Raw genomic sequence first — 25,061 nt, 5'->3', positions numbered from 1 at the left:
CGTAACGCAACTCGTTCCCCTATATGTTCTTCTCTCTCTCTCTTTCTTTTTTCTCTCATTCTCTCTCTCTCTCTTTTTATTCTCCTCTACGTCTTCTTTCTTCGGCAACGATGCGAACGACCTCGGTACACGCTCGACAATCTATGTTGTTGTTCGTTGTTTGTACGTGTGTGTCCTTTGTGCGTGTGTATGTGAGAGAGAGAGAGAGAAAGATCATTGAATACAGACTGAAAGAAGAGGGAAGAGAAAGATGATCGTGGTATAACGACGGACGATAATAATAACCTTCATACCTAGAAAAATTCACAGGGTTGATATCTTGTTAGCGAAAATTACAACCTTTCCAACTTGGACTCGGTACTTCTGCTCGTGTGTGTATATATATATATATGTGTGTATGTGTGTATGTGTTGTGTGTTCATGTATATGTATATACTGACATGCGTTTTTATTCTACACATGCATATACCAATATGTGCATTTTTTTATATACACACATATATATATATATATATATATATATATATATATATATATATATACGTATTCTGTATCACCTATCAACAGTACGACACGCAATCGGCATGTAACGTTGTTTTGACCCTGTTTTTCCTTGTTTTTTTTGAATTATGGATCGAACTTTGGTACCCTGTGCTATACATCTCTATACCATCTCTATAACCTTGATAACGTTTATGGGGAAGATATATATATATATATATATATATATATATATACAAGTGCGCGGACAGACAGAGAAAAAAATCAAAATGAAATTTACTCGGCATAAAATTTATTTATTTATTCGTTTATATTGTATTATATATATTTATTTATTTATATATTTGTTTAATTTATTAATTAATTTATTCTTTTATTTATCATTGAAAATATAATACAATACTAGTTATGTACTTGCTTAAGTTTTAATTTACTATTTTTTACGAAAGGATACCCATTGCATTCACATTTACTCATACTCTTTACTCAGTTTCTATAAAAAAAGTGATCTCTTTTAACATACCCGGTGTAAGCGAGATGATGTCGTCGTGCCGGGTTCACGACGTGTGAAGCACCGCGCAAAACGCTTATCGGATTTCAAAGTGTCTCTTTCTCTCTCTCTCTTTCTCTCGGAAATGCCGGAGTACACGTGTTCCCGTCAGGATAATATTTTTCTTTAACACGTCTTCTTTAGTTCTTGCTTTTTTTTTTCTTTTCTCGTGATTTTTTTTTTTCTTAACCTCCCCCTTGGCCTATCGTACAACCTCTCTCATCTCCATTCTCGACCATTGACGTTTCTTCTTCGTTCGATCTTCGATGAAACTTTCGATTTTTCTCTCGATATTCTTCGAACTGTCGTTTAGTTGTTATCAATTATGTATTTATATGCTAATTATAAACCTCACACTTGCTTGAAACAATTTGCAGCACTCACACATTCTCTCTTTCTCTCTCTCTCTCTCTCTCTCTCTCTATCTATGTATCCATCTATCTCTTTATCTTTCCGTCTACCTACCTCTATCCATGTCTTCCTACGTATCTGTCTCTTTTTATTTCACTTTTATCTCTGTTTACGATTTTTAACGTCGTCATTAGCCGATACTCTTCGTCATCATCAGCCTTCTTTTTTCTTCTACGACGTAATCTCGATACGTGATGTACGTTTAATTATATGTAAAGATTGAGAGAAGAGATATCTTCGGTAATGTCCCAGAATATAAAAAAGAAAAATCGACGAAACACGTATATTGTGTCTCATCTTAAATGATATTCGATAATTAATTAGTTTATCTTTAATCGACGTACGTTTATCGATCATTCGTATTCGTTCTCGCGTTATATCGTCTCGTCTCTGTATCGTTTCTTATTTGCGAATTGTTTTTTTCTCCTCTCTTTTTATTTTTCCTTCTTTATATGTTTTCTTCTTTTTTATTATTTATTTTTTTTATTTTTATTTTTATTTTTATTTTATTTCTCGAAGTTTATGTTCCGCGAGTGAAATTTCTTTTTCTTTTTTCTTTCTTTCTTTCTTTCTTTTTTTTTCTTTTTTTTTATCGCTCGAAAAGAAAAAAACCTGTCCAAAAGTAGATTATTAATGAAATATTAACCGAAGTTATCTCTAGGTCACGCAACGTTCCTTAGCTTATTAACTCGGATAACATTGTATACATATACATATACGTGTATGTGTGCGTGTGTAATTTTTTGGTCAACGATGACAATAAAAAAAATATATAATTATATATATATATTTATAATTTATTTTAGCTTAAAAATAAATATTGGCACGAAATGTTCGTGATATTTTTGGATACTTCAAATTATATTATATCGTACATCTAAGTCGAAATATTATAATTGACTTATTGTAACTTTATTTTGTCATCGAACGAAAATTCGAACGACCATTCGAATATAACGAAAAAAAATAATTTCTTTTTATTTTATATGTCTTTCTTTATTGTTATTTGTTTTAATCGGTCATGTAAATTAAAAGTCACGTATCTATATATTTAAGGTTGACTCAGTAAAAAATTTTATATTTGTATTTTTTTTTTTTTACACTTTTAAATTTAATTTGTTCTTCGCAAATATGTATATCCTAACAAGTATTAATGTCTGCCAAGTGTAGGTTATAATTACAAATTACTATAGTACAATTGTACTAAATGAAAAATTATGTATGAAATTTATAGTATAAATAATATAGTGTATGTGTATATATATATCGATAATATGCATTTCCTATAATATTGTATTGTACTATGTATAATTACTATATATTTATTAAATATATAGTAATTATACAAGCAACTATTACAAGCCATATCTTTCTTTTCTTCTCCGAAGTTAGAAAAAAATGTTAGAGGAAAAAGATGAATGATTCAAGATGGACTACATATTCACGAATCATATTCCTTTTTACTTTTATTTTCCTTTTTTTTTTTTTTTTTTTTGTTTTTTTATTCGCAGATGCACATGCACGTTAGCATTATAGCCTTTGGAAGAAAAATATGATCGGGAATATCTAGTATACCTTGGATCATTCATTTTTTTCTTTTAAAATTTTTTTCTAGCCACCTGAAAAAATAAAAAAAGAAAAAGGAACAGACAGGGCCTGTTACAGTCGCGTGAATCATCGGACTTATTTTTTTTTTCTCTCTCTCTCTTTTTCAAAATTCCCCTATGAACTAATCATTTTCCGACATTGCATCCTAACACTTTTTTTTTCACGCAATAAATGTGCCGAGTATTTGATACGAGCAGAAAAAAAAAAAAGTAAACAAAATGCGATTCCATGAAAAAAGGAAAGGAAGAAAAAAAAGTGCAACCGCCAAACGCTCATGCATTATTGCAGTATTGCGAAAAAAATATGAATAGGAATATGTAGTAAATCTCGAGGCGTTAGTCTTTTTTTTCCTCTAACATTTTTTTCTAACTTTCAAAAAAAGAAAAAAGAAATAGGAAAAAAAAGGAAAATGGAAGAATATATAATTCGTCACAGTCGCTTGAATTATACCTTTGTAATATATTCATACACTATATTATTTCATATTATTATTATTATTATTATTATTATTATTATTATTATTATTATTATTATTATTATTATTATAGCATAACATACAAATTATATAAAAAGTTTCATAAATTAGATAATCGTTTGTCAGACGTAAAAAAAAAAAAAAGAAAAAGAAAGAAAAGGAATAAAAATAATTAGATTACAGAAAGTCGAACGATTTTGTTAATTCAAAATTTCATTTGGTGATAACAAGGGGGATAGAGAGGGGAAAAAAAATAAAAAAAGAAAAAGAAGAGAAAAACGAAAGAAAGAAAAGAAAGATCGTAGTGGATCGTTTGGAAAATCTCTGGAGTTAAAATTACAACGGTATATGTGTGTGTGTATGTGTGTGTGTGTGTGTATCATACTCATTTGAAAAGGATCGTTATCATCGCTATCGTTCTATTGTAACACCAGCTAGCGACGGGTGTAACTTCCATACGATAATTACCACTATCGTCGTTACCATCGTCCTTTTACCAATAAACGCTGACACGCAGTCTCAAATACACGGCAATTACGTTTAAAATGGCTAACGTTTAGCCGGCCTTTCCTTCCGTACTACAGCTTCGTTTCTTCTCTCCTACCCACTTTACCCACCCACTTCTCTCTTTTCCCCTTCCCCTTTAACCGCCCCCCCCTTCCTCCTATTATCTCTACGTTTTCCTCGGAGAATCAGATTGCGGAAATTTCTAATCGATTTTCTCAGAATTTTCTTTTTTCTTTTCTTTTCTTTCTTTATTTTTTTTTCTTCTTCTTCTTCTTTTTTTTTTTTTTTTTCCTTTTTTTCTTTTTCTTGTGATATTGAAGTTGCCGATATTTCGTAATCTTCCAATTATCGCCGCCGAATATTTTTCCTTTGTTTCCTTTTCAATTTTCTTCTTTCATAAATACGTCCGGGGTAAATCAGACATCGCGGGGATTGAATTGAATTGAATTGAATTGAATTGAATTGATGTGATTTGATTGGACTTTGCGATAAAACAGTCAAGAAAATTTTGAAATTTTCCCGCCGACGATGCACACGAACGCCTTTCGATTTCTCGATTGATCCTTTTTTTCTCTTCCCTCTTTTTTTTGTACACCTATATCGTTTATATATAAAAGATATCGTATCGAAAAAAATGACGTGGATAGAAATTGATAAAAATTTTGGAAAAAGGAAAAAAGGAATGAGGAAGATTAAAAAGTGACAAGAATTTCTGCAATTTTTCAAATTATTAATAATTTAAAAAATTTTTCAGCCGATAACGGTACTCAAATCCTTCACATTTTTCTTACTTTTTAAACACTATGCTCTCATGTATATAAATATATACCATATATCAGCATATGTATGTACTTATATACATATCATATATATATATATATATATATAATAAATAAAAAAAAAAAAAATAAAAATATAAAAATCGTAAAAACCACCGTACGATTATCAATTGCAATGAGATCGTACTATGTCGTATTGCTCTGCTGTAGTGCCAATGTACTCCGTTATACGAACGCACGAGATTAGCTTAATCTCAACATCCTCCGAGAATCAGCGGGAGATCTTCGACTCCGTTCGTACGTTTTACTAACGACTCTCTTCCGTAATCATCTAAAGAAGAGAAAGAGAAAAGAAAAAAAAGAGGAAAAGAAAAAAAAGAGGAAAAGAAAAAAATCGAAGAAAAAGAGAGTTCTGACGAAGTGAGTGAGTGATACTTTAAAAGAGAGAAACAACGAGTATGAACCTGATGTCGAAATTGCGAATGAAATTGAATAGAATTTTAAAACATAGTATATCCCACCTAATACCTTGTCTTGCTATCGTGGAATTTCTCTCTCTATCTCTCTCTCTCTCTCTCTCTCTCTCTCTCTCTCTCTCTGAACGTTGAGGTGTTCTAGCAAAAAAGAAAAGAAAGGTTAAAATTCCGTAGAGAAACCACTTGCCTCTGGCAATGGACGTCAGCCTATAATTAATACCAACGACGACGACGACGACGACGACGACGACGACGACGACGACGACGACAAGGACGAGAACGACGACAACGACGATGGTTAGGACGATGACTATGACGATGACTAGGACGAGAACTCGAACGAAGGCAAAATTAACGTCTTGCCACTTTTAAAAGAGAAGAAAAAAAAAAAGAGAGAGAGAGCACTGGTATTACGTCCTCTCTTCTTCGTAGTCCTATGGAAAAAAGTTGCTGGTTGACAAAAAAAAAAAAAAAAAAAAAAAAAAAAAAAGAAAAAAAAAAAGAAGAAAGAAAAGAAAAAATGTCGAGACATTAGAGTAAAGCGAGCTAAAACGTGAGAGACCGAGCAAGCAAGCAAGCAAGTACGAGTATGTAAGTATAAAGTGACGACGACGATGGTAAAGAGAAAAAAAGAGAGAGAGAGAGAGAGAGAGAGAGAGAGAGAGAGAGAGAGAAATATGCAACAAAATTTCGTTATCGTCCGGTCTACTTTAGCACGAAAAGTTTTCTCCTCTTTGTGATTTCGCTTTGGCCTTTTTTTCTTTTAACATTTTTTTTTTCTCTTTCTTTTCTTTTTCATTTACTTCTTTTCTTTTTTTTTGCACACTCTAAAGTCATCCTCCTGATATTACCGACTCAAAGTGGGCTACGTCTCGAATCGATTATCTTTCCACCCCCATCTCGCCCCATTCCTTCTTTATTCCTCTTCTTATCTTCCTTATTTTATTTTTATTTATTTTATTTTGTATCTTTTGTTTTGTTAATTTTCCGCCATAACGGCAAGTGCGCTCTCTCTCTTTTTTTTTTTTTTTTTTCGTTTTTACATGGCTGAGTAAATAGAAAAATAATTGATTTTTATATTGTCGTGATGTTGATATATATATATATATATATATATATATATATATATATATATAAGATAATGAAAGTAATAAAAATTAATTTCAGCAATGGATTTTATTAAATGATTAATAATAAATTCGAATTTTCGTACTATTAATCATTTAATAAAATTATAAATCGTAACAAGTAATAATAAGTAGTATTTTCTTATGTAGATACGTTCCAATTACAAACTTTTGTATTGCAAAATTCGTAATCATGTAGGTGGTATCGGACAATTACAAAAAAAAAAAAAGGAGAGATAGAAGCAAAAAAAAACAATGTACGATATAAACAAATAGAAATGATCATGACGTAAAAAAAAAAAAACAAAAAAAAAAAATACAAATAAGTACGAAGATTGTCTCGAGATAAAAGGAATTCAATCGAATTTATACGCATCCAATAGTAAGATTTGTGCATTGCTATATCACATAATATTATTTCAGTATCGTCCAAATTCTCATTAAACATTTCGACGATCTAGTTTCCGTTGCATTTCGTTATCGCTAATATACATCCCATACGTGTAATTGACGTGTATCTCATTCGCGAGAAATATCTATCGGCGAAACAATTCGGCGAACGTAAAGTGCGAGTTGGGGAAAAAAAAAAAAAAAGAAAAAAAGAAAAGAAAGAAAATGAAAAAAGAACAAGAAAAAACTCGGTCAAAAATATTTTTTGAGTTTCGATGCAGGTTCGTTTCGTTCTATTTTTTTCTTCTTTTTTTTTTTTTTTAGCACTTTTTCTTTCTCCCTCTCATACCATAGAGAAAAAGAGAGAAAAAGAGAAAGAGAGAGAAAGGCAGACACAAATACACACACACGCGCTCATGCGCACGCACACGTACAATCATATGCGATTTTGCGAACTATCGTGAAATACAAAAAAAAAAAAAAGAGAGAGGGAGAGAAAATCGATTTTCCTTTTATCATAAGCGATACATCATTTTTTACTCGATAAACTCTATTTCCACTGAGTATCACCATTTTATTTTGTTCTCTCTCTCTCTCTCTCTCACTCTATTTTTTTACCTTCTCTCCACATCATTACGTTATACGTGGCACACCTACGCATACATACATGCATACATGTGTACGTATATATGTATATAGTTAGAGTTATATCGCACAATGGTTTACGCGTTTGAACGCATGGCCGGCAACGGAATTAATTTTGCGTGGACGTGAGTGCGAGCGCGAATGCAAGCGTGTGTTGTTGCATACGCACGCACGCACGCACGAAAAGCACCTGTCGATTTCGAGAAGGCTTTTTAAAAAATACTTCGAAATGAAATGGCGAATTCAATTTGGCGCGAATAATAGTATAAACGTATATCGGCTTCGATTTCGCCAGAAGAGCGTGTAAACGAATGTGTGTGTGTGTGTGTGTGGGTGCTCTAGCGTGTACGTGTGTGCCCCTTCTCTGTTGTGTGCTCTGCGAATGAACGCGCGCTTTTAACGAGCAAACACGCAGCCAGTTTCTGAAAATACATCGTGTAAGCATTTTAATTAAGCTGCACGATGATATCCGATTGGTATCTAACTCCATCGAACACCTATCTCTCTCTCTCTCTCTCTCTCTCTCTCTCTCTTTTTGTCTCTCTGTGTGTCTCTGCATGCATCTGTTCGTCTCTTTTTATAGTTTCTCGTTTCATTGAAATATTCATAGATCGACGATTTTTTTTTAACTCAATCATAACTCTTACATTTTCTATTTGTATGGTACGTAAGAAAATAACACTAGGATTATTTCGGTCAGGTTTGTTAATAATTCAAAAGTTTCAGTAAAGTTTGAACAAGTCAGATTTGTTTATCGTGGCCTGGGAAATTCGAAGCGTCAAAAAAATTTTCTTTCATTAATGTCTAATCGATCGTATTATCAATAATCCATTGCGATCCATTTATGATTTTTTAATATCACCGATCAACTTTGATTATTACTTTATTCGAGTTAAACCATTAACTCAAGTGATTCTTCTTCTACAATATTGTTTATTTTTTCTTCTCTCTTTTCTTTCTTTTTTTTGTTTTTTGTTTTTTTGTTTTTTTGTTTTTTCCATTATCAAATTCAAATTGATTTTTTCTTTGGGTGCATTTATATTCCCCCATACACTCATCCCCGACCTACTATTTTTTCTCCTTTTGTTCGGCCATCCCAATCGTTTTGGAAAAAGAAAAATAAAAAAAAAAAAAGACGGTAAAAGAGAGGAACGAAATATCGATAAGTATCGAATCGAATCGGTTAATCGATTTAGAATACTCTCTAAAACGTTAATATATTGGACGCTGGTTAAGTATTTCTAATTAAACGTAAGGGCCGAGACGCGCGATAATTAGTTTTACTCGCTTTTCACTCGTTTCCCGGCCGATTACTTTCGAAAGAATTTCGACTGAGTGAGTGAGAAAAAGAGAGAGAGAGAGAGAGAGAGAGAGAGAGAGAGAGGAGGAGATAGGTAACGAATGAAGGAAGGAAGGAAGGAAGGAAGGAAGGAAGGAAGGAAGGAAGGAAGGAAAATGCGCGCCTGGGACGCGGGATAAAACCTGTGAGAGAACTCAGATGAGAAAAACTTTTTGCGCCCCCAACCTATCCCCCTCGTCCTCTCCCAACACCCTCTTCTCGCCCCTTCCCATCCTCGTCTAGTAAGAGCTACGAAGCGAGCGTTATTAAAAAACAGAACATTGGGCGGGGTAAAGGAGTAAAAGCAAACAGGAAAAAGAAAAAAAACAATATATATATATATATATATAAAAGCAAAAAACAAAAATTAAAAAAAGAAAAAAAATAGAGAGTAGAGAGAAAAGAAAAGAAAAGAAAATAGAAGAGAAGAGAAGAGAGGAGAGGAGAGGAGAGGAGTAAAGAAAAAAAAATATGAAACGAAAAAGGGGAAGGATAGAAAAAAATAGAAAGGGGGAGAGGGAGTAGATGTGTAGAAGGGTATTCTCTCTCACATACACAAACACATACATATATACGCGCGCGGGTTGTTTTATTCCAAGTAGAAACTTAAAAATAACTTTCATTGTAAAATCAAGTAGAAGGGAAGTTGTTAACGACGAGTAAACACACGGAGTTGGTGGGGGAGGGAGAGGGTGAGAGAGATGGAACGGAGAGAAAGAGAGAGAGAGGAAGATAGAGAAGAAAGGTTAAGCGAAGGGTCGTGCGAATACGCGCGACAACTTAGTTCTCTCAGTTGGATGAGGGAGATGCGTATACGTGCGAGAATGAGACAGATACAGAGAGAGAGAGAGAGAATGCTATTGCTGGTGGTGGAAAGTAACGGCTGTGAGTTGAAGTGGAGTGGGAGGAAGGGGTATAGAGAATCCTCTGTCTCTATCTATCTATCTATCTTTGTCTCTCTTTCTCTTTCTCTTACACCCTCTTTCAACCGGCAGCAGGCTGCATAGCCTTCGACAGTTAAGGGACGTATACAAAAGTATGATAAAGGGGGTGAGTGGGAGGTGACGGATCGCGGAAGGGGTGTACTCGGTGGCAACGTTGCCGCCGACGCCGCCGTCGTTGAAGGCTAGTATGGTGGGGGATGGTGCCGCTGGTAACGGGTGAAGAGAAAAGGGGTTGTTTGAGAGCATCGACGAGCAGACGAGGCCACTTGCCTTCGCTCCGATCCCCTTACACGCCTAGTTCAACTCTCCCCGCACCACCCATCTTCTCCACCCATTCGACCCCTTTCCTCACCCCTCTCTTCCATTCTCATCATCCTCCTCGTTCACCTCGCTTTCCACTCTTCTTTCTCGGCTGACGTCACCGGACGGCACACACTATTAAACGAATAATGCAAATTGATTTTGCGATTGCCGGCTTTCCAAAGGCCGCCCTCATCCCTCATCTCTACCATCCTCCTCCTCCTCCTCCTCTTCTACAGAAAACTATACAAAACCATCCTATCCTAAACCCGTCGACCACCACCAATCCTTTTCTACACCTGTCGATAAACGTATTATACGTACTTCACCTTTATACTATTTTCTTAGTCACACTGCTATTACGTATATCATTCTATGACGGGTCAACTCTTGAGAGAAGGATGTGTTCTCGTTTAGATTGTGAATATTGTTGGATTTATTAGAGGGGACGGGGACCGACTGACGGATGGATGGATGGATGGACGGACGGATAAAGGCAGGGAGAGGAATGGCTTTCCCTATTTTGTTTTCTTTTCTTTTGTGTTCTTTGTTTTGCTTTCTATTTTTTTCCGCGTTCTATTCGATGACGTATAGAGAGAGAGAGAGAAAGAGAGATTTCTTGTTGTTTTTCTTTTTATTATTTAATTTTCTTTTTTATATTTTCCTTTCTTTTTTCTTCTTCGTCTCTTCCTTCATCTTTATTTTACTATGTAAATCACAATCGAGTGTACCAACGTTCGTTAGCGATGAGTAAGGTACATAACTCTACGTCCTATCGATTTTAGTTCATACGGCTGACATAGTTGCTCGAAGAGAGAAAAAGAGAAAGAGAGAGAGAGAGAGAGAGAGAGATAGCCTTCTCCTGCATAATTTCGTTCCTCAGCGCTTGAGAGCTCATTCGAGCATAAATCCGATCGATCTGTACATTCCGATCGGTTAGCGGAAATTATTTTTAATTCTTTTATCGCGTATCAGGATTTCTTTTTTACTTTTCTTTTTCAATCCCTTTCTCTTCCTTCTTTTTTTTTTTCAATTTTTTCAATTTTTCTTCCGTATTTTTACCATATCTTTCTTTTTCTCTTCAATCATCAAACTCCGTCCTGCGATTGCGAGATTGTTAAGAAAAGAAAAAAAAAAAAAAAAATAATGTTTAAAGTATAAATACTCTGTAAATAAATGAATATATGAAAGAACTCATTTAAAAATAAAAGCACTCCAAAAAGCACTTGCAATTAAAAAAAAAAAAAAAAAAACAAAAAAATAGAAGAATAGAAAGAGAAAAGAATGGCGTTCTTAGCTCTCGTTTTTCTTTTCTTCTTTTTTTTTTTTTCCTTTTCTGAACGGAATATTCTGAACGACATTTAAGACGAATATTAGATTAAGAGAAAATTTAAAACGAAAAATTTAAGTCGTACACGAGCACTCGCGAGCCCGTTTAACGGGTTAACTATAAGCATGAAAAGAAGCCTTACTGTACATTCTCACGTAGGATTGAAGGTCGCATTGCAAATTATACATTACAATGTGAAAGAAAATTTCTGAAAAAAGATAAAAAAAAAAAAAAGAGAGAAAAGAAAAAGTCGACCAAAAAAAATGCTACGTCGACCTACGTTAATCTCTCTCCCTCCTTCCCTCCCTCTGTTCGCCCCCTCTCCCGTTACTTTCCCCCATTCCTCTCACCTCTCACCGAACTTACAATTTTTAAATATAAAAATAAAATCTAACAAATGGTCGCTAAATAATTCAACCCCATCATATTTCGGTGTCCAATTCGTTGGATAAAAATTCATTTAAAAACCCACTCATGAAATTTATAATATCCAGATATAACAAATTCCAATTTGTAATTAGCAATCTTCGCAGTAACGTCGTGGTTTTTTTTTTTCTTTTTTTTTCTTTTTTTAACTTTTTTCCTTTATTTCTTTTTTTTTGTTTGTTTTTATTTTTTTTATTTTTTTATTTTTTTTAATTCATTTCCGGCACTTTAATCAACGCGATAGCAGCAGTAGCCGTTTATTAATCGTTTTGGAAGGATATCCAGCTTCTTTCATCGTAATCTACGGAAATATGAGCGATACGGGAGGTATTCTCTCTCTCTCTCTCTCTCTCTCTCTCTCTCTTGAAAAAACACGTTTTAACGCAACTAATTAGATGCTTAAACGTACGCGAAGGAAAGTAAGGGAGAGAAAGAAGGAGAAAGAGAGAGAGAGAGAGAGAGAGAGAGAGGGAGAGAGAAATATCAAAGAACATATCAAACGTATTTCCTCGGTGAGAATAAAATGAATTCGAAGCGGGTGAAAAATTAAAAAAAAAAAAAAAAAAAGAAAAAAAAAGTAAATAAAAAAGAAAAGAAAAAAAATAACAAAGCAGAAAGAAAATCGTAAGATTCTTTCAATAATAAAAATAATCTTCAAGAATAATTTTCTTATTAATTCACGATCGATACGATCTCACCCCTCCCGTCAAAAATCGTCGACGCAATCTCGTGACACCGATGACGCAATTATGGTTTCGAGTCGTCGAACGTTACTTGAAACTCTCGAATGTATTCTCTCTCTCTCTCTCTCTCTCTTTCTTTTGCATGAGTAGTATGATGAAAATGTATCGTGCAATGGTCACACTTGGACGTCTCTCGTTTCTCGTTAAATATCTCTCTCTCTCTCTCTCTATTTTTTGTCTCTTTCTATCTACTGATAGGATCGAAACGTATAGCGAAAGAATTAGAGCACAGTTAAAACCAAGCAATATGTATGCATATATATATATATATATATAATATATCTGTGAACTCAAAGAGTTATCTTTACGCACGGTAGTCAGATTTCTCTATGGTTTACTTTTTCTTTTCTTATTTTTCTTTATTTGTTTTATTTCTTCTCCTTTCTTTTTCCTGTTTAATAACGTAGAAATCATCGGGCGAATTAATTGCTTATATCGTGGAACCATGAGCTCTCTTTCTTTTCCTTTTCTTTTTCGTTACACTCTCCATCCTCGTTCCTTCCCCAGCACCGTACTTCCACCCTCAATTCCACCCACTCACCCCCATTCGGTGAATAACGAGTGAACATCCGCAATTAGATACACGATCGCTTTGGAGAATTAAACCTTGTCTCGTTTAATTGCTATGAACGAACAAAGATGAGGAGGGATTGTAGGAATAAGGGAAGAGGGATGAAAGGGAAAAGAGGGTGAAAAGCAAAAAGACGCGTATTCGCCTAACGACGACGATGGCGACGATGGCGACGGCGATGGCGACGGTGCTTGTTATTTGAAAAAAGAACGAGAGAAAAAAGAGAGGGAGAGAGAGAGAGAGAGAGAGAATTTATTGAGGAAAGAGAGAGAAAGTAGATAAAAAAGTAAATTTCTTTCCAATCAAACTTCGCCTCAACCCTTTTATCGCCTCTCCACCTTTTTTCCACCCTTCCTATTTTTTCTCTTTCTGGTCTTCAAAGTTTTTTCAAAAAAGAAAAGAAAAAAGATCAGAAAAGGAAGAAAGAAAATCAAAAGGGAGAAGAAGGAAAGGAGAAATAAAAGAAGGTTAATCAAAGAAAAAGAAAAAGGAGAATGAGAAAGATCAAAAACGAAAAATTGTTAACGATTTCGATGAGTCGATTATGTTTGTTTCTTCTTCCTTTTTCTCTCGTCAAAAAGAAATTTTCGCGTTTAAACGGTTGTTATGACGATATCGGTGGTGGCGTCTAATGTCCATCGTGAAAGGCCTCTTCTAATCAAAATTCTATTTCGCGAAAGCGATAAGATAGGTCGCCGTGATAACGCTCGGAACGAAACTTGTATGTACGAGTGCTTTTTTCCCCTCTTTTTTCTTTTCTTTTGTTTCTGCTTTTTCTTTTTCTTTCTTTTTTTCTTTTTCTTATTTTTTTACCTTTATCTATTTAACAGCCATGAAAAATTCTTATTTTTCTTTTTTTTCCTTCTTTCTCTTTTTTTCCTCAATAAACAAAGGAAAGGCCTTTACATAATTTCTTTCTTATGACTAATATTCCGTATGTCTATGTATATAATTCTTATAGACAATATATATATATATATATATATATATATATATATATATATACATGTATATTTCTTATGGCTTTCTTATGATTAATAAATCACTCTGTACTCGCGACAGCGTGACGCGGTCATGTAATATCGCTTACAGATTTTCTTTTCTTTCATATTTTCTTTTCCTCTTTTGTTTTTAACTTCTTTTTTTATTTATTTATTCATACAAAGTTATTAGATTGATGATATCGAAACTGTTATACGTATGTATATATATATATCTATATTATGTATGTATTTATAACATTTTATTCATGACTTAAAAAAATATTTGATATTCCCAAAAAAAGAAAAAAAGAAAAAAAAAGAAGAGAAGAAAAAGAATAACGGAAAAAGTTCATACGGTGTGACGAGTTTTACGTCTCAATGACGAAATGGAGCACGCCCGCGCACGTGGTATCTGATAAAATTTCCAAAGTTCCCGCTCTTTTTTTTACTTTTTGTTATCTCGTTTTTTCTTTTTTTTCTTTTTTTTTGACGTGTCAGACGAATTTTTGATTTCTACTTCTAAAGATTTTCAATGCATTTTCTCTTTCATTTTGAAGTAATATGTACTTACTTACATTAAAGGGGCGTCTCTTTCTCTCTTTCTCTTTGGCAAATCGATCGTACTTTCGCTTCTTCCCTCTTCCTTTCTATAGGGCTTCGACTTCTCTTCCTACCCTTACCCCCACCACATTTTGTCCTCTCTCTCTCTCTCTCTCTCTCTCTCTCTATCTCTATCTCTATCTATCTATCGCACGCTCGCATGCTCGTTCATTCGCTTTCTATCTATGGTTCCACCTCTTACGCTTTTGCGCGCGAGAGTCAAGAGTCTCGAATCGAAAGATAGAGAGATTGAGAGAGAGAGAGAGAGAGAGACAAAGTCTCGAAAGTTTTTGTCCTTTTCGTAAAGTCAACGACGGGAAAAAGAAATTTTAAAAGTCGAATGAAAGAAATTTTCGAAGCAAATCTCTCTCTCTCTCTCTCTTTCTCTCTCTTCCACTCTAAGGCAGAAATTTTTGTATTTCACGTTACTTTGCGTTTCATTTTATTACGAATTCAGTACGTGAGATTAAAATGGGTGTTCTTTCTCCTCTCTTTCTTTCTTTCTTTCTTTTTTTTTTCTTTTTGTTTTCTTTACGACCCACTCCCTTCCACATAAATTGTCCTATTAATACGAATTTATATTAATATGATATCCTAATTAATACGATCGATTAAAGTATTAGATATGAGAATTCTAACGCGAAGAAATACGAATGTAACGTTAAATATATCCCATGCATATATACATTTATATATGTATTATATATGTGTGCGCGCGTGTGTGTAATACAATAATGTGTATTTAAACGAACGTAAAACTAATACATCTATAGAAAATACGTATATCAAATTGAATGATATTCTACGTCGTCTGCACTGAAGTCCTCCTCCTACCCTCTCGCTACCCGGCGCATCCCTTTTTCTTTCTTTCTTTCTCTCTCTCTCTCTTTTTTTAATTATTATTTTTTTCCGCTACCCGCCGTCCGTAACCCGGCTCGTCCGCGTCCGCGTCGGTGGTGGCAAGTCTCTCGAAAACGACGAAAGGATCGATCCGTCTCGGTCCTCACCCTCCTCCCTTCCGCCCCCGTCGCCCCCTTGAAAGAAAAAAAGAAAAAAAAGAAAAAAGAAAAAGAAAAATGAAAGAAGAAGGGAAAAAAGAAAAGAAAGGGGGAAAAAAAAGAGCGAGACAGAGCGAGACAGAGGGAGAGCGCAAAAAAGAGAGAGAGAGAGAGAGAGAGAGAGGCAGGAGAATCGAATAAAAAGGAAGGAAAAAAGGTGTATACGGTCGGGAGGGTGGTGGTGGTGGGTGAGAGCGAGCGAGCACGTTCCAAGGCGGTTAAGGGGAAGAGCCGACGACGACGACGACGACGACGACGACGACGACGACGGTAGTGCCGGTGGTGGTGGTGGTCGCAGTAGCAGGGTGGTGAAGTGGTACGTGAGGGGGAGTGGAGATTGCTGGTCAGGGAGGTAGAAGAGGAAGGCGGTAGAGCGGCTGCAGCGGCGGCGGCGGCGGCGGCGGTCCTTCGAACCGAACAGGCAAGATGGATTCCCGCCGCGAACTTCGAGCGGACCTTAACTCGCGAAAAATGTCAAAGCGAGTATAAGAAGAATGGGTTGTTGGCTCGAGAAGTGTGTGTGAGAGAGAGAGAGAGAGAGGGGGGGTGGGAAGGAGAGAGGGCGGGAGGGTAGGGTGCCGGTGGTCTCGGCGGGGAAGTAGGAATTTGGCGGCTACGAAGAGGGGAAGGAGAGACGAACGGACGGCGTGGTGAGGGTGGGAGGTTTGGGGGAGGGAAAGGGAAGGGAGATATCCTCCGCGTCTCTTGCAGCAGGATTTATACGTACACATTTATATACACGATCGTGGGTATATATATATAAATGTACATTACACGAAGCCACGCTTCTTCTAGAAGAGAGAAATAATCGAGCGTGTGTTTAAGGTCCAATAGAGTTAATAGGGAGAGGGAGAGTATACGGTGGTATAAGTGGGAGGAATAGCATGCGACTAGATGGATAGGTAGGTAGCAGGTTGGTTAGAAAGGGGTAAAGGTGCACCGTGAGAGGACAGGGGAGGAGGAAGGATGGTTGTCAAAATAGGGTTTGCTGCAAGACGTCACGAGAAATGTTCGTATTTATGGTACTATTTCCGCCGCTTCTACAACGTATCCCTATCTCTCCTTCTATTTCTTTCTTTTCTTTTTTTTTTTTTTTATTTCTCTTTCTCGTTCCCCTCTTAAAAACGGCAGACGGTAGTCAAGCCCCCTCTTCTTGCCTTTTTCTTTCTTTCTCTGTCTTTTTTTTTTCCTTTCCTTTTCTCTCTCTCTTTTTTCTTTTCCCTTTTCTTTTTTCCTTCCCCCACGCGTAGTAGAGCCGCGCCACGTTGCTTCCCAGAGTGTGCGCGTCGCATCGTCGTTTTTTCCTCTATCTCTCTGTCGTATATACTTGTACTATGTTGCATTATACGCATACACATATAAATGCATATATATATATATATATATATATATATATATATATATGTATGTATATATTGCATGGACAGGACTTGGCCGTCTTCGTTCATACCCCTCCAACTCCTACGCCATATCCCCACCATGTTTCTTCGCGAGATCGTCTTCCCCTTCAGTGTTATCCCCACTACCATCCAACGTTCTATCCATCGCGGAAGTTACGACGACGACGACGACGACGACGACGACGACGACGACGACGACGAACGACGACGGCTACGACGAACGACGGCGATGGCAACGGTGGTACTCTTCTCCCACCACACCGGTCGACGGCACCACCGCCACGGCGCCACTTTAATGTTACATTAATAAAAAGCAACAATCAATATCTCTTCTCTCTTCCCTGTAAAAAATTTTAATCTATAACAGAGAGAATTCTCTCTAACGCCCTTCCCTCTCTCCGTCTACGTCTCCCCCCCCCCCGTCCCCCGCCCGTTGCTACTACTCCCTACTCCACCATCTCTTCTCCCTCATCTTTTCCTCCTACCACGAAGTTTCCTTCCTCTCTGTCCTTCCCTCTCCCATCCCGTTTTTCCTCTTTTACTCCTACTACTGTTGCTGTTGCTGTTGCTGCTGTTATTGTTGTTGCTGTTGCTGCTGCTGCTGTTGCCGTTGCCTACATCAACATCCTCGCTCTTTCTGGTCTCTCTTGAGGAAAGCACTGTTCCGATGCGGCGTTCAGTATCGTGTCGAGGTGCTATGGGTGCCCTCGGTGTTTGTATGCGCTGTAGAGGGTGAGAAAGAGAAAAGGAAAGAAAAAGATAGAGATGTAGAGGAAGGGGGAAAGAGAGAGAGAGAGAGAGAGAGAGAGAGAGAGAGATGTGAATAGACCTCGTGTCTTTTTCATTCGTTCTCGCGCCTTTGCACGAGGCGCCGCTTGGCCCTACGTTGTACCATCCAATTACGCGAGGCCCCTTCTGCCAGCCCTTCTCCCCACCCTTTTGTATTTTCCCCTTTGACGAACATAAAAAGCGAGAGAGAAAGATAGAGTGCTTTTTTCAGTACACACACACACACACGCGCGCGCACACGCACGCACGCACACGTATATCATTTTTATGTACATCTACATGTCATATATATATATATATTATATATTATATATATGTATGTATGGATCTGTGTTGGAAAAACGCACTTTCTGGCTGTCCTTTCGATTCTCTTTCTCTCTTTCTCTTTCTCTCTCTGTCTCTCTCGTATTGAGAGAGGAAGTACGCAACGGGGGCCGTGGAGAGAGAATGAATAGAAGCCATTGTTAGTATCGTTTTGAGTATCGAGCCTCGCGGGTGCTCGCGCACACGCCACGATACAAAGTCGCTTTTCGACGATTAACGAACGTGCCAAGAGAGTAAGAGAGTATTAGGGGAAGAGAGAAAAAGAGAGACGGACAAACAGATAACAGACAGTTTTTACCATTTATTTCTCGAGATTCAGATACTTCTTCTTCTTCTTCTTCTTCGTCATCTTCTTCTTTTATTTTTCTTTTCCTTTTTTCTTTCTTTCTTTTTTGTTTCTTTTTCTTTTTTTTTGTTTTTTTTTTTTTTTCGAAATTAAATCTGATAGGACGCGCGGAAAGAAGTAAGTCTTTTGACGTCATTCGAACAAAATCGTATAACTATAATTATACATACATACATACTTACACACACAAGCAACAATATACATACACGCACGCACGAAATGTGTGCAAGCACGTGCATATAAAACGTCCATATATAATTCATATGTGTGTATCGTTTCGAAGCCGTCAAAGTTCGCGAAAGGTTTTTTTCTGTTTCCCCTCCTCCTCGTTTCCCTACCTACCTCCTTGCCCACACGTATGTATGCATGCATGCATGCATGCATGTATTGGCCGTACGAGGTCTGAGCTCTCGACCTGGGTCTCGACGAAAGGGTGTAAGATAGTGGGAGGTTAGTTTAAGGGGTGGGGTAGGAGGGATAGGAGGGCAAAGGGTGTGGGAAGGGGAGGAAGAAGGTAGAGTGGTAGGTAGGTAGGTAGATTGGTAGAGAGGTGGGGAGGTAGCCGGTCGCGGGGTGTATAGAAGGAAGAGAAAAGTATATACATGCACACTACTCTCTCTCTCACACCCACACACACAACACACACGTAGATGCGCACGGGACTCGCGAATCTGCGCGCGCGAGACGGACGACCGAGCTTCTTCTCTTCCACTCTCGATCTCTTTCTTTTTCTTTCTTTTTCTCTCTCTCTCTCTCTCTCTCTCTCTCTCTCTGTCTCGCTCACTCGCTCTTAAACTGCTATAGTCACGGGGTTCTATATAGCGTGCTCGAGACTCGGTATTATCTTTCGCGCCTAGTAGTACTCCGCGAACCTAACCGACCGACGGATGCGTTCGAACGTCGTCGTCCGCGTCGTCGTCGCCGTTCGTCATTGTCGTTGTCGTCGTCGTCATCATCATCATTATCATCATCGTCGCCGCCGTCGTCGTCGTGTTGCACTTTTGAATATTGACGTTTAAACTGTCGCAAAATACAATTTTCGTATTAATTTCTTCCTGTCTCCTATCATATTCGATTCAGTGTATTGTTAGTGTATATCTGTATATGCATATATTATATATATATATATATATATATATATATATATGTATGTATATGTCTATGTATATGTATATATGGAGATGAGTTTTTGGAAGGACGGATATAACAAATCGGACAAGCGACGTATTTTAATTTAGATATATATATATATAATTTTTTTTCAAACTACCTTTTTTTTCCTTCGTTCCATCGTTTAATTTAATTTAATTTAATTTAATATAATTTAATATAATTTAATTAAATTAAATTTAATTTAATTCAATTTAATTCAATTAAATCTTTTTTTCTTTTTCCTTTTCTTTTTCTTTTCGTATTACTCTTGGAACTTTACGAGGAAGGAACAACTACTACGGTAGGGAGAAAGTTTTTTTAGTGTATTCGGTCGCGCGCGTGCGCCTAGTGTATGTGGTGGTGGTGGTGTGTGTGTGTGTGTGTGTATATATATATATATATATATATGTATATATAATTATATACATAAATATATATATATGTATATATATATATATATATCTTCAGTGTATGATGTATGTATTTGTTGTTTAGTAGTGCCTCCTAATCTCCACCCCCCCACGTTCTCTTACTACCAAAGAGAAAAAGAGAGAGAGAGAGAGTGAACACTTATCTCTTCGTGGGGTGGTGCATCTTTCGACCGATCGAGAAAAGGGAAACGAAAGGGGGATTCATCGTATTCCTCGTCCAACAGAGATAGAGAGAGAGAGAGAGAAAGAGGGAGAGGGAGAGGGAGAAACAGAAAGAACACAAACACACGGAGGTACGACGCACGCACGGACGCACGCACGTGCACACACCACAGCCGGATATAAGACGTACGTAAATGAGATTCTTCGAAATGACGGCTTCTTCTCTTCGTATGTTTCACCATGTATACAATTATTCTCCTTTTTTTATTATTAATATATAAATATATATATATATATATATTACTTTTGTATATATATTACTTGTGTATATATTAAGAAGTCGATATCATTACATCCTCGTTGTTGGTAGGAAAGAAAAAAGATAGATAGATTGATAAAAAGAAAGAAAAGGGGAAAGTATTCTTTCGTCTTTTTATTTCTTTCTTTCTTTCTTTCTTTCTCTCTTTCTAGAGAGAGAGAGAGAGAGAGAGAGAGAGACAAAGAGAAAAGAACGAATATTGTCAGAGGTTATGTACTCTAGTCACTTGCCGTCTGTTGTTTCTTGACGACGTAGGTCAGGTTGGTAAGAAGACTGAGACAGACAGCTAAGAGGAAAAAAAATAAAAAGAGAAAGAGAAAGAGAGCGAGAAAGGGCGAGTGTTAGAGAAAGACAGAGAGAGATAAAGTCGAATAAAGAAAGAAAGAAAAAGAAGAGTAGAAGAAAAGTAAAAGAAAGAAAGAAAACACGCGGTTGCGAAGAGACGATGACGACGATGACGATGACGACGATGACGATGATGACGATGATGACGACGACGACATCGTAACAGGAACAGCAACAGCAGCAGCAGCAGCAGCAGCGTGGCGTGGCGCGTCGCGTCGCGTCTGCGGTCCACGGCTGACTTGAATGGAATGGGTCGAATGGGTGTCGGGAGTAGTGGGGGGTAACAGTTGCGGCGCTCCAGCCAATAAGATCGCGAGTGGCTAGTATGCCGGTAGTGGGGAGATGCGCCGCGTCGCGTTCGCGGAATCCACGGGAGCGGTCAATGGTAGGGGAAAATTGTGTGAGAGAGAGAGAGAGAGAGAGATGAGACGCGCGACTCGTGCAAATATACGTAGGAACGCGCGGTCTTTACACGTGAGCGCGAGCGAGCGAGTGAACCTACGCTAAGCTTACGTTCCTTGCGTACTTCCTCCTGGAAAGAATCCACTATTCATTGACTTCTTTACGTTCGTGACACTGGGTATAATGAGGATCCGATGAAAAATCGAATCAAATCGATTCAACCTCGTCGAGAATAAAAACCTTTTATGACTTTGATAAAATCGTTCGAATAAACTTTCTTAGCAGATGCTAAATTAAATCAAAGTTTATATTTGTTGAATGGTGGATTAAACAAAAAGAAGACAAAAATAAATAAACCATCGTGAATGATTTGATATTAATTTACATTATTTTCGAAATCTTTAACAAACGACGATACAAAATAATATATATACGTACGCACATACTTTCGTGTATCTCCAAAAAAAGGAAGAAAAAAAATTTCAATTGTTTTCATAGCGAAGGAGCGTGGGATTGTAATGTTACTCGTTTAATAGCTACCTTCTTTCTTTGTCGATGTTAAAAGTTCATATATAGATATATATATATATATATATATATATACACACATATATATGTATATGTACATGATGTTAGGATGTTATAGGCCTCGTAATGAATTCATTTCATGTTATGTAGGAAGGTAACGATCGTTATACTACCGTGTGCACGTTGCATTCTCTCGAAAGAGCGCATACCGGATAATTAGCTTACTGGCTCGCGTTCGCGTTCCTCATATTCGGTAGGTGAGTTGAGTGTATTTACAAAGAGATCGCAGCGACGCCTATCATTAGGAAGGATTATTATCATCCTATAAATATATATATGTATACACACATACACACATAATATACGCACACACATATACACACACATGTTTGTATATGTATACATGTACATTGGCCTATGAATTTCTCTTGACGTTCTAAGCCTTTACAAAGTCGTTACTCTCTTTGCTAATATATACATATTATGTTTCCAGTCGATAGTTCGTACTGTGCGTAATAGTGACAGATAAAGAGGACGTAATAATCGTGACCATTTCTCCTTTTTTTTTTTATATTTCCTCTGTCTCTTCTTTCATACACTCATAAACACATATAAGTATGTATACAAACACAACGAAAAAAATTATTATCGGCTCGCGTCGTTGAGGTATCGTGATGATATTCTTCTTCCCTTTTCGTCTAACGATCTATCTACTCTTCCGTATTATAAAATCGACTTCCTTCAATTTAATAAATCGCCCACGACTTCCTATTTTAATTTAGAAAAAGGAAAAAGAATAAGAAAGAGAAGAACGGGAAAGGAAAAAAAGAATGAGGAAGAAGGAAGGAATAAGACGAAAAAAAGGGATGATATTATTTTTATGTACGAATGAATAAAAGAGAGAGAGGGAGAGAGAGTGAGAGAGAAAGGGAAAGGGAAAAGTGTCTTGAAAACGTAATCGCCCGAGAAGCCCTTGATAAAGTCGAAGTAACCTTCTCACTGAGAATCGACAATTCTCGGAATCCGTCGTCCATCGTCTCGAAAACCTGTTGCATTTTAGCGCTTTGATATAACCGAAGAGAAATCGTATTTGATCCGGGTCTTTTATTGAAACAACGTTCATCGTAAAAAATTCTTTTTTTTTCTTCCTTTTCTTTTTTTCTACGTCTATACGAATAAGATTCATACAATTTACGATATTTATAAAGTTCTTAGCGTTCATTGTTCTCAAAAAAATATACATAAAAAAATATAAATAAATTTCATTGTCCTCGTTGTTTTTTGCATTTAACAGCATTTCTGTTTGAACGAGTATAATGATTTTATTTATTGAGTTACGATATATATATATATATATATATATATATATGTTTTTCTCCTTTTTTTTTTAAATGTTACATTAATTCAGTATAATTGTTGAATTTCATAATTAATGAAAATTTTTATGTTAATACAATTAAATAGAAAATTTATTTCAATTGTTAAATTCATTCATCAATTATTATAATACATTATTTTAATAAGAAATTTGTTAGGTTAGAACATCTAAATTTACATTTATCGCCTAGATACTTATTACTTTTTTTTCTTTTCTTTTTTTTATTAGTTATTCACTAATTTAAGTAGGATCGATCGAATAGAGTAAGTCGACTTACGTCTTTAGTCATACACGATACATATTCATACATTCATACGTTTATACATTTATACGTTCATACACACATATACATATATTACTATATCATATCGTATTATAGACTCCTATATATATATATGTATGTACTTGTACTTAAGTAACACCTACTAGGATAGACACGACTACAAATAAATTCGAATATGCTCTCAGACATAGAGTGAAAAACACATACGGAAGAAGAATAAGTACGATGGTGTATTATAGGGCTCGTAACGTTGCGTCCGGTATACATAAAATATTGAACGGAATTCTACTTGGTTGGTTATCTCCCAGCGTATTCACCTCGAAGGAATGACAAGCCGGACGTCACTTCGCGTAAGAACCGATTTGATGTAACATCTTTTTTTTTCCGGTCTAATGGTATATAAAATACGAATTTCTATTTCTTCTGTTCTTCTTTTGTGTCTCTTTTCTTTTATTATTTTTTTTTTTCTTTTTCTTTGCCTTCCCTTTTCATTCATTCTTGATCTGCACGTGAATTTGAAGACGAATTCTTTTTTTTTTTTTTTTTTTTTTTTTTATTAATATACCATAAATTATATATTTTGCATGTAGGAAAAAAAACAATGTGAAAATTGTAGTACTGTAGTATCGTTATTTCTTTCTTTTTCTTTTTTTTTTTCCTTTTTCTTTCTTTCATTACGTATCGCTTTGTAAAGTAACATTACACTGTAATTGTATTATACTATCATAGTTTATGATTACTAATATTATTACTATGTAAATAAATACAGAGTTTACTTATACTATAGATATGAATTATTCAATAGATATACTATACTATAGTACAATTTTATACTATAAAACAGTATAATTATACAAATGTAATTATTATTTTCGTGTCTATTAGGAAATAAAACGGAGAGAGAGAGAGAGAGAGAGAGAGAGAGAGAGAGAGAGAGAGAGAAAGAACTTTTAAAATACATATACATAAGCTTCTGACTTAAAATTTGTGCATAAATTTTTATAGATAAAAATACAAAAGAAATGGGGAAAAAAAAAGTAATAAAAATAACATTTATAACATTAATAATAATAGTAATAATAATAATAAAATTATACGAACGATTTTGATTCGTTATTAATTATAAATTAATATGACTTAATTCTCCCCTGCGTTCCACGCCTCAAAAAAAAAAAAAAAAAAAAAAAAGAAAAAAAGAAAGACAAGGAGAAAAGTAAAAACGAAATTATTCGAATTGTCTCCTTGCTATTAACGCGAGTGAGAAAAAAGAGGGTTCAGTGGGAGTGAGAAGGAGGGTGTTAGGGAATAAGAAAAGGGATCGGAGAAGGGAGGAAATATTTGAGGCAACCTTTGAGATGACACGTATGCACACATACTTACGCACATATATATATACACTCTTACGTATATAAATTCTTACATACATGCACGTACACGAT

General features: G+C 35.9%; 1 protein-coding gene across 10 annotated transcripts in view; it reads left to right on the top strand.

The window, feature by feature from the left end:
• The window catches only part of LOC124431068 (protein tramtrack, alpha isoform-like), a 108,688-nt gene that overhangs the window by 14,426 nt on the left and 69,201 nt on the right, over positions 1 to 25,061 (top strand). For 5 of the 10 annotated variants that reach the window (XM_046978481.1, XM_046978483.1, XM_046978484.1 and 2 more), the window contains one exon: positions 20,270 to 20,553. The exons of 3 other annotated variants lie outside the window; for them this stretch is intronic. The gene's annotated coding sequence lies outside the window, so the exon portion shown is untranslated. Of the gene's footprint in view, positions 1 to 19,936; positions 20,076 to 20,269; positions 20,554 to 25,061 lie in introns of those variants that run through there. 2 more of the 10 variants (XM_046978479.1, XM_046978486.1) reach the window with 2 other exon arrangements.

Source organism: Vespa crabro, chromosome 20 (assembly GCF_910589235.1).
Source record: "Vespa crabro chromosome 20, iyVesCrab1.2, whole genome shotgun sequence".
NCBI lineage: Eukaryota > Metazoa > Arthropoda > Insecta > Hymenoptera > Vespidae > Vespa > Vespa crabro.
The sequence above is the reverse complement of the archived record's forward strand: the minus strand, read 5'-3'. Positions and strand labels throughout refer to the sequence as shown.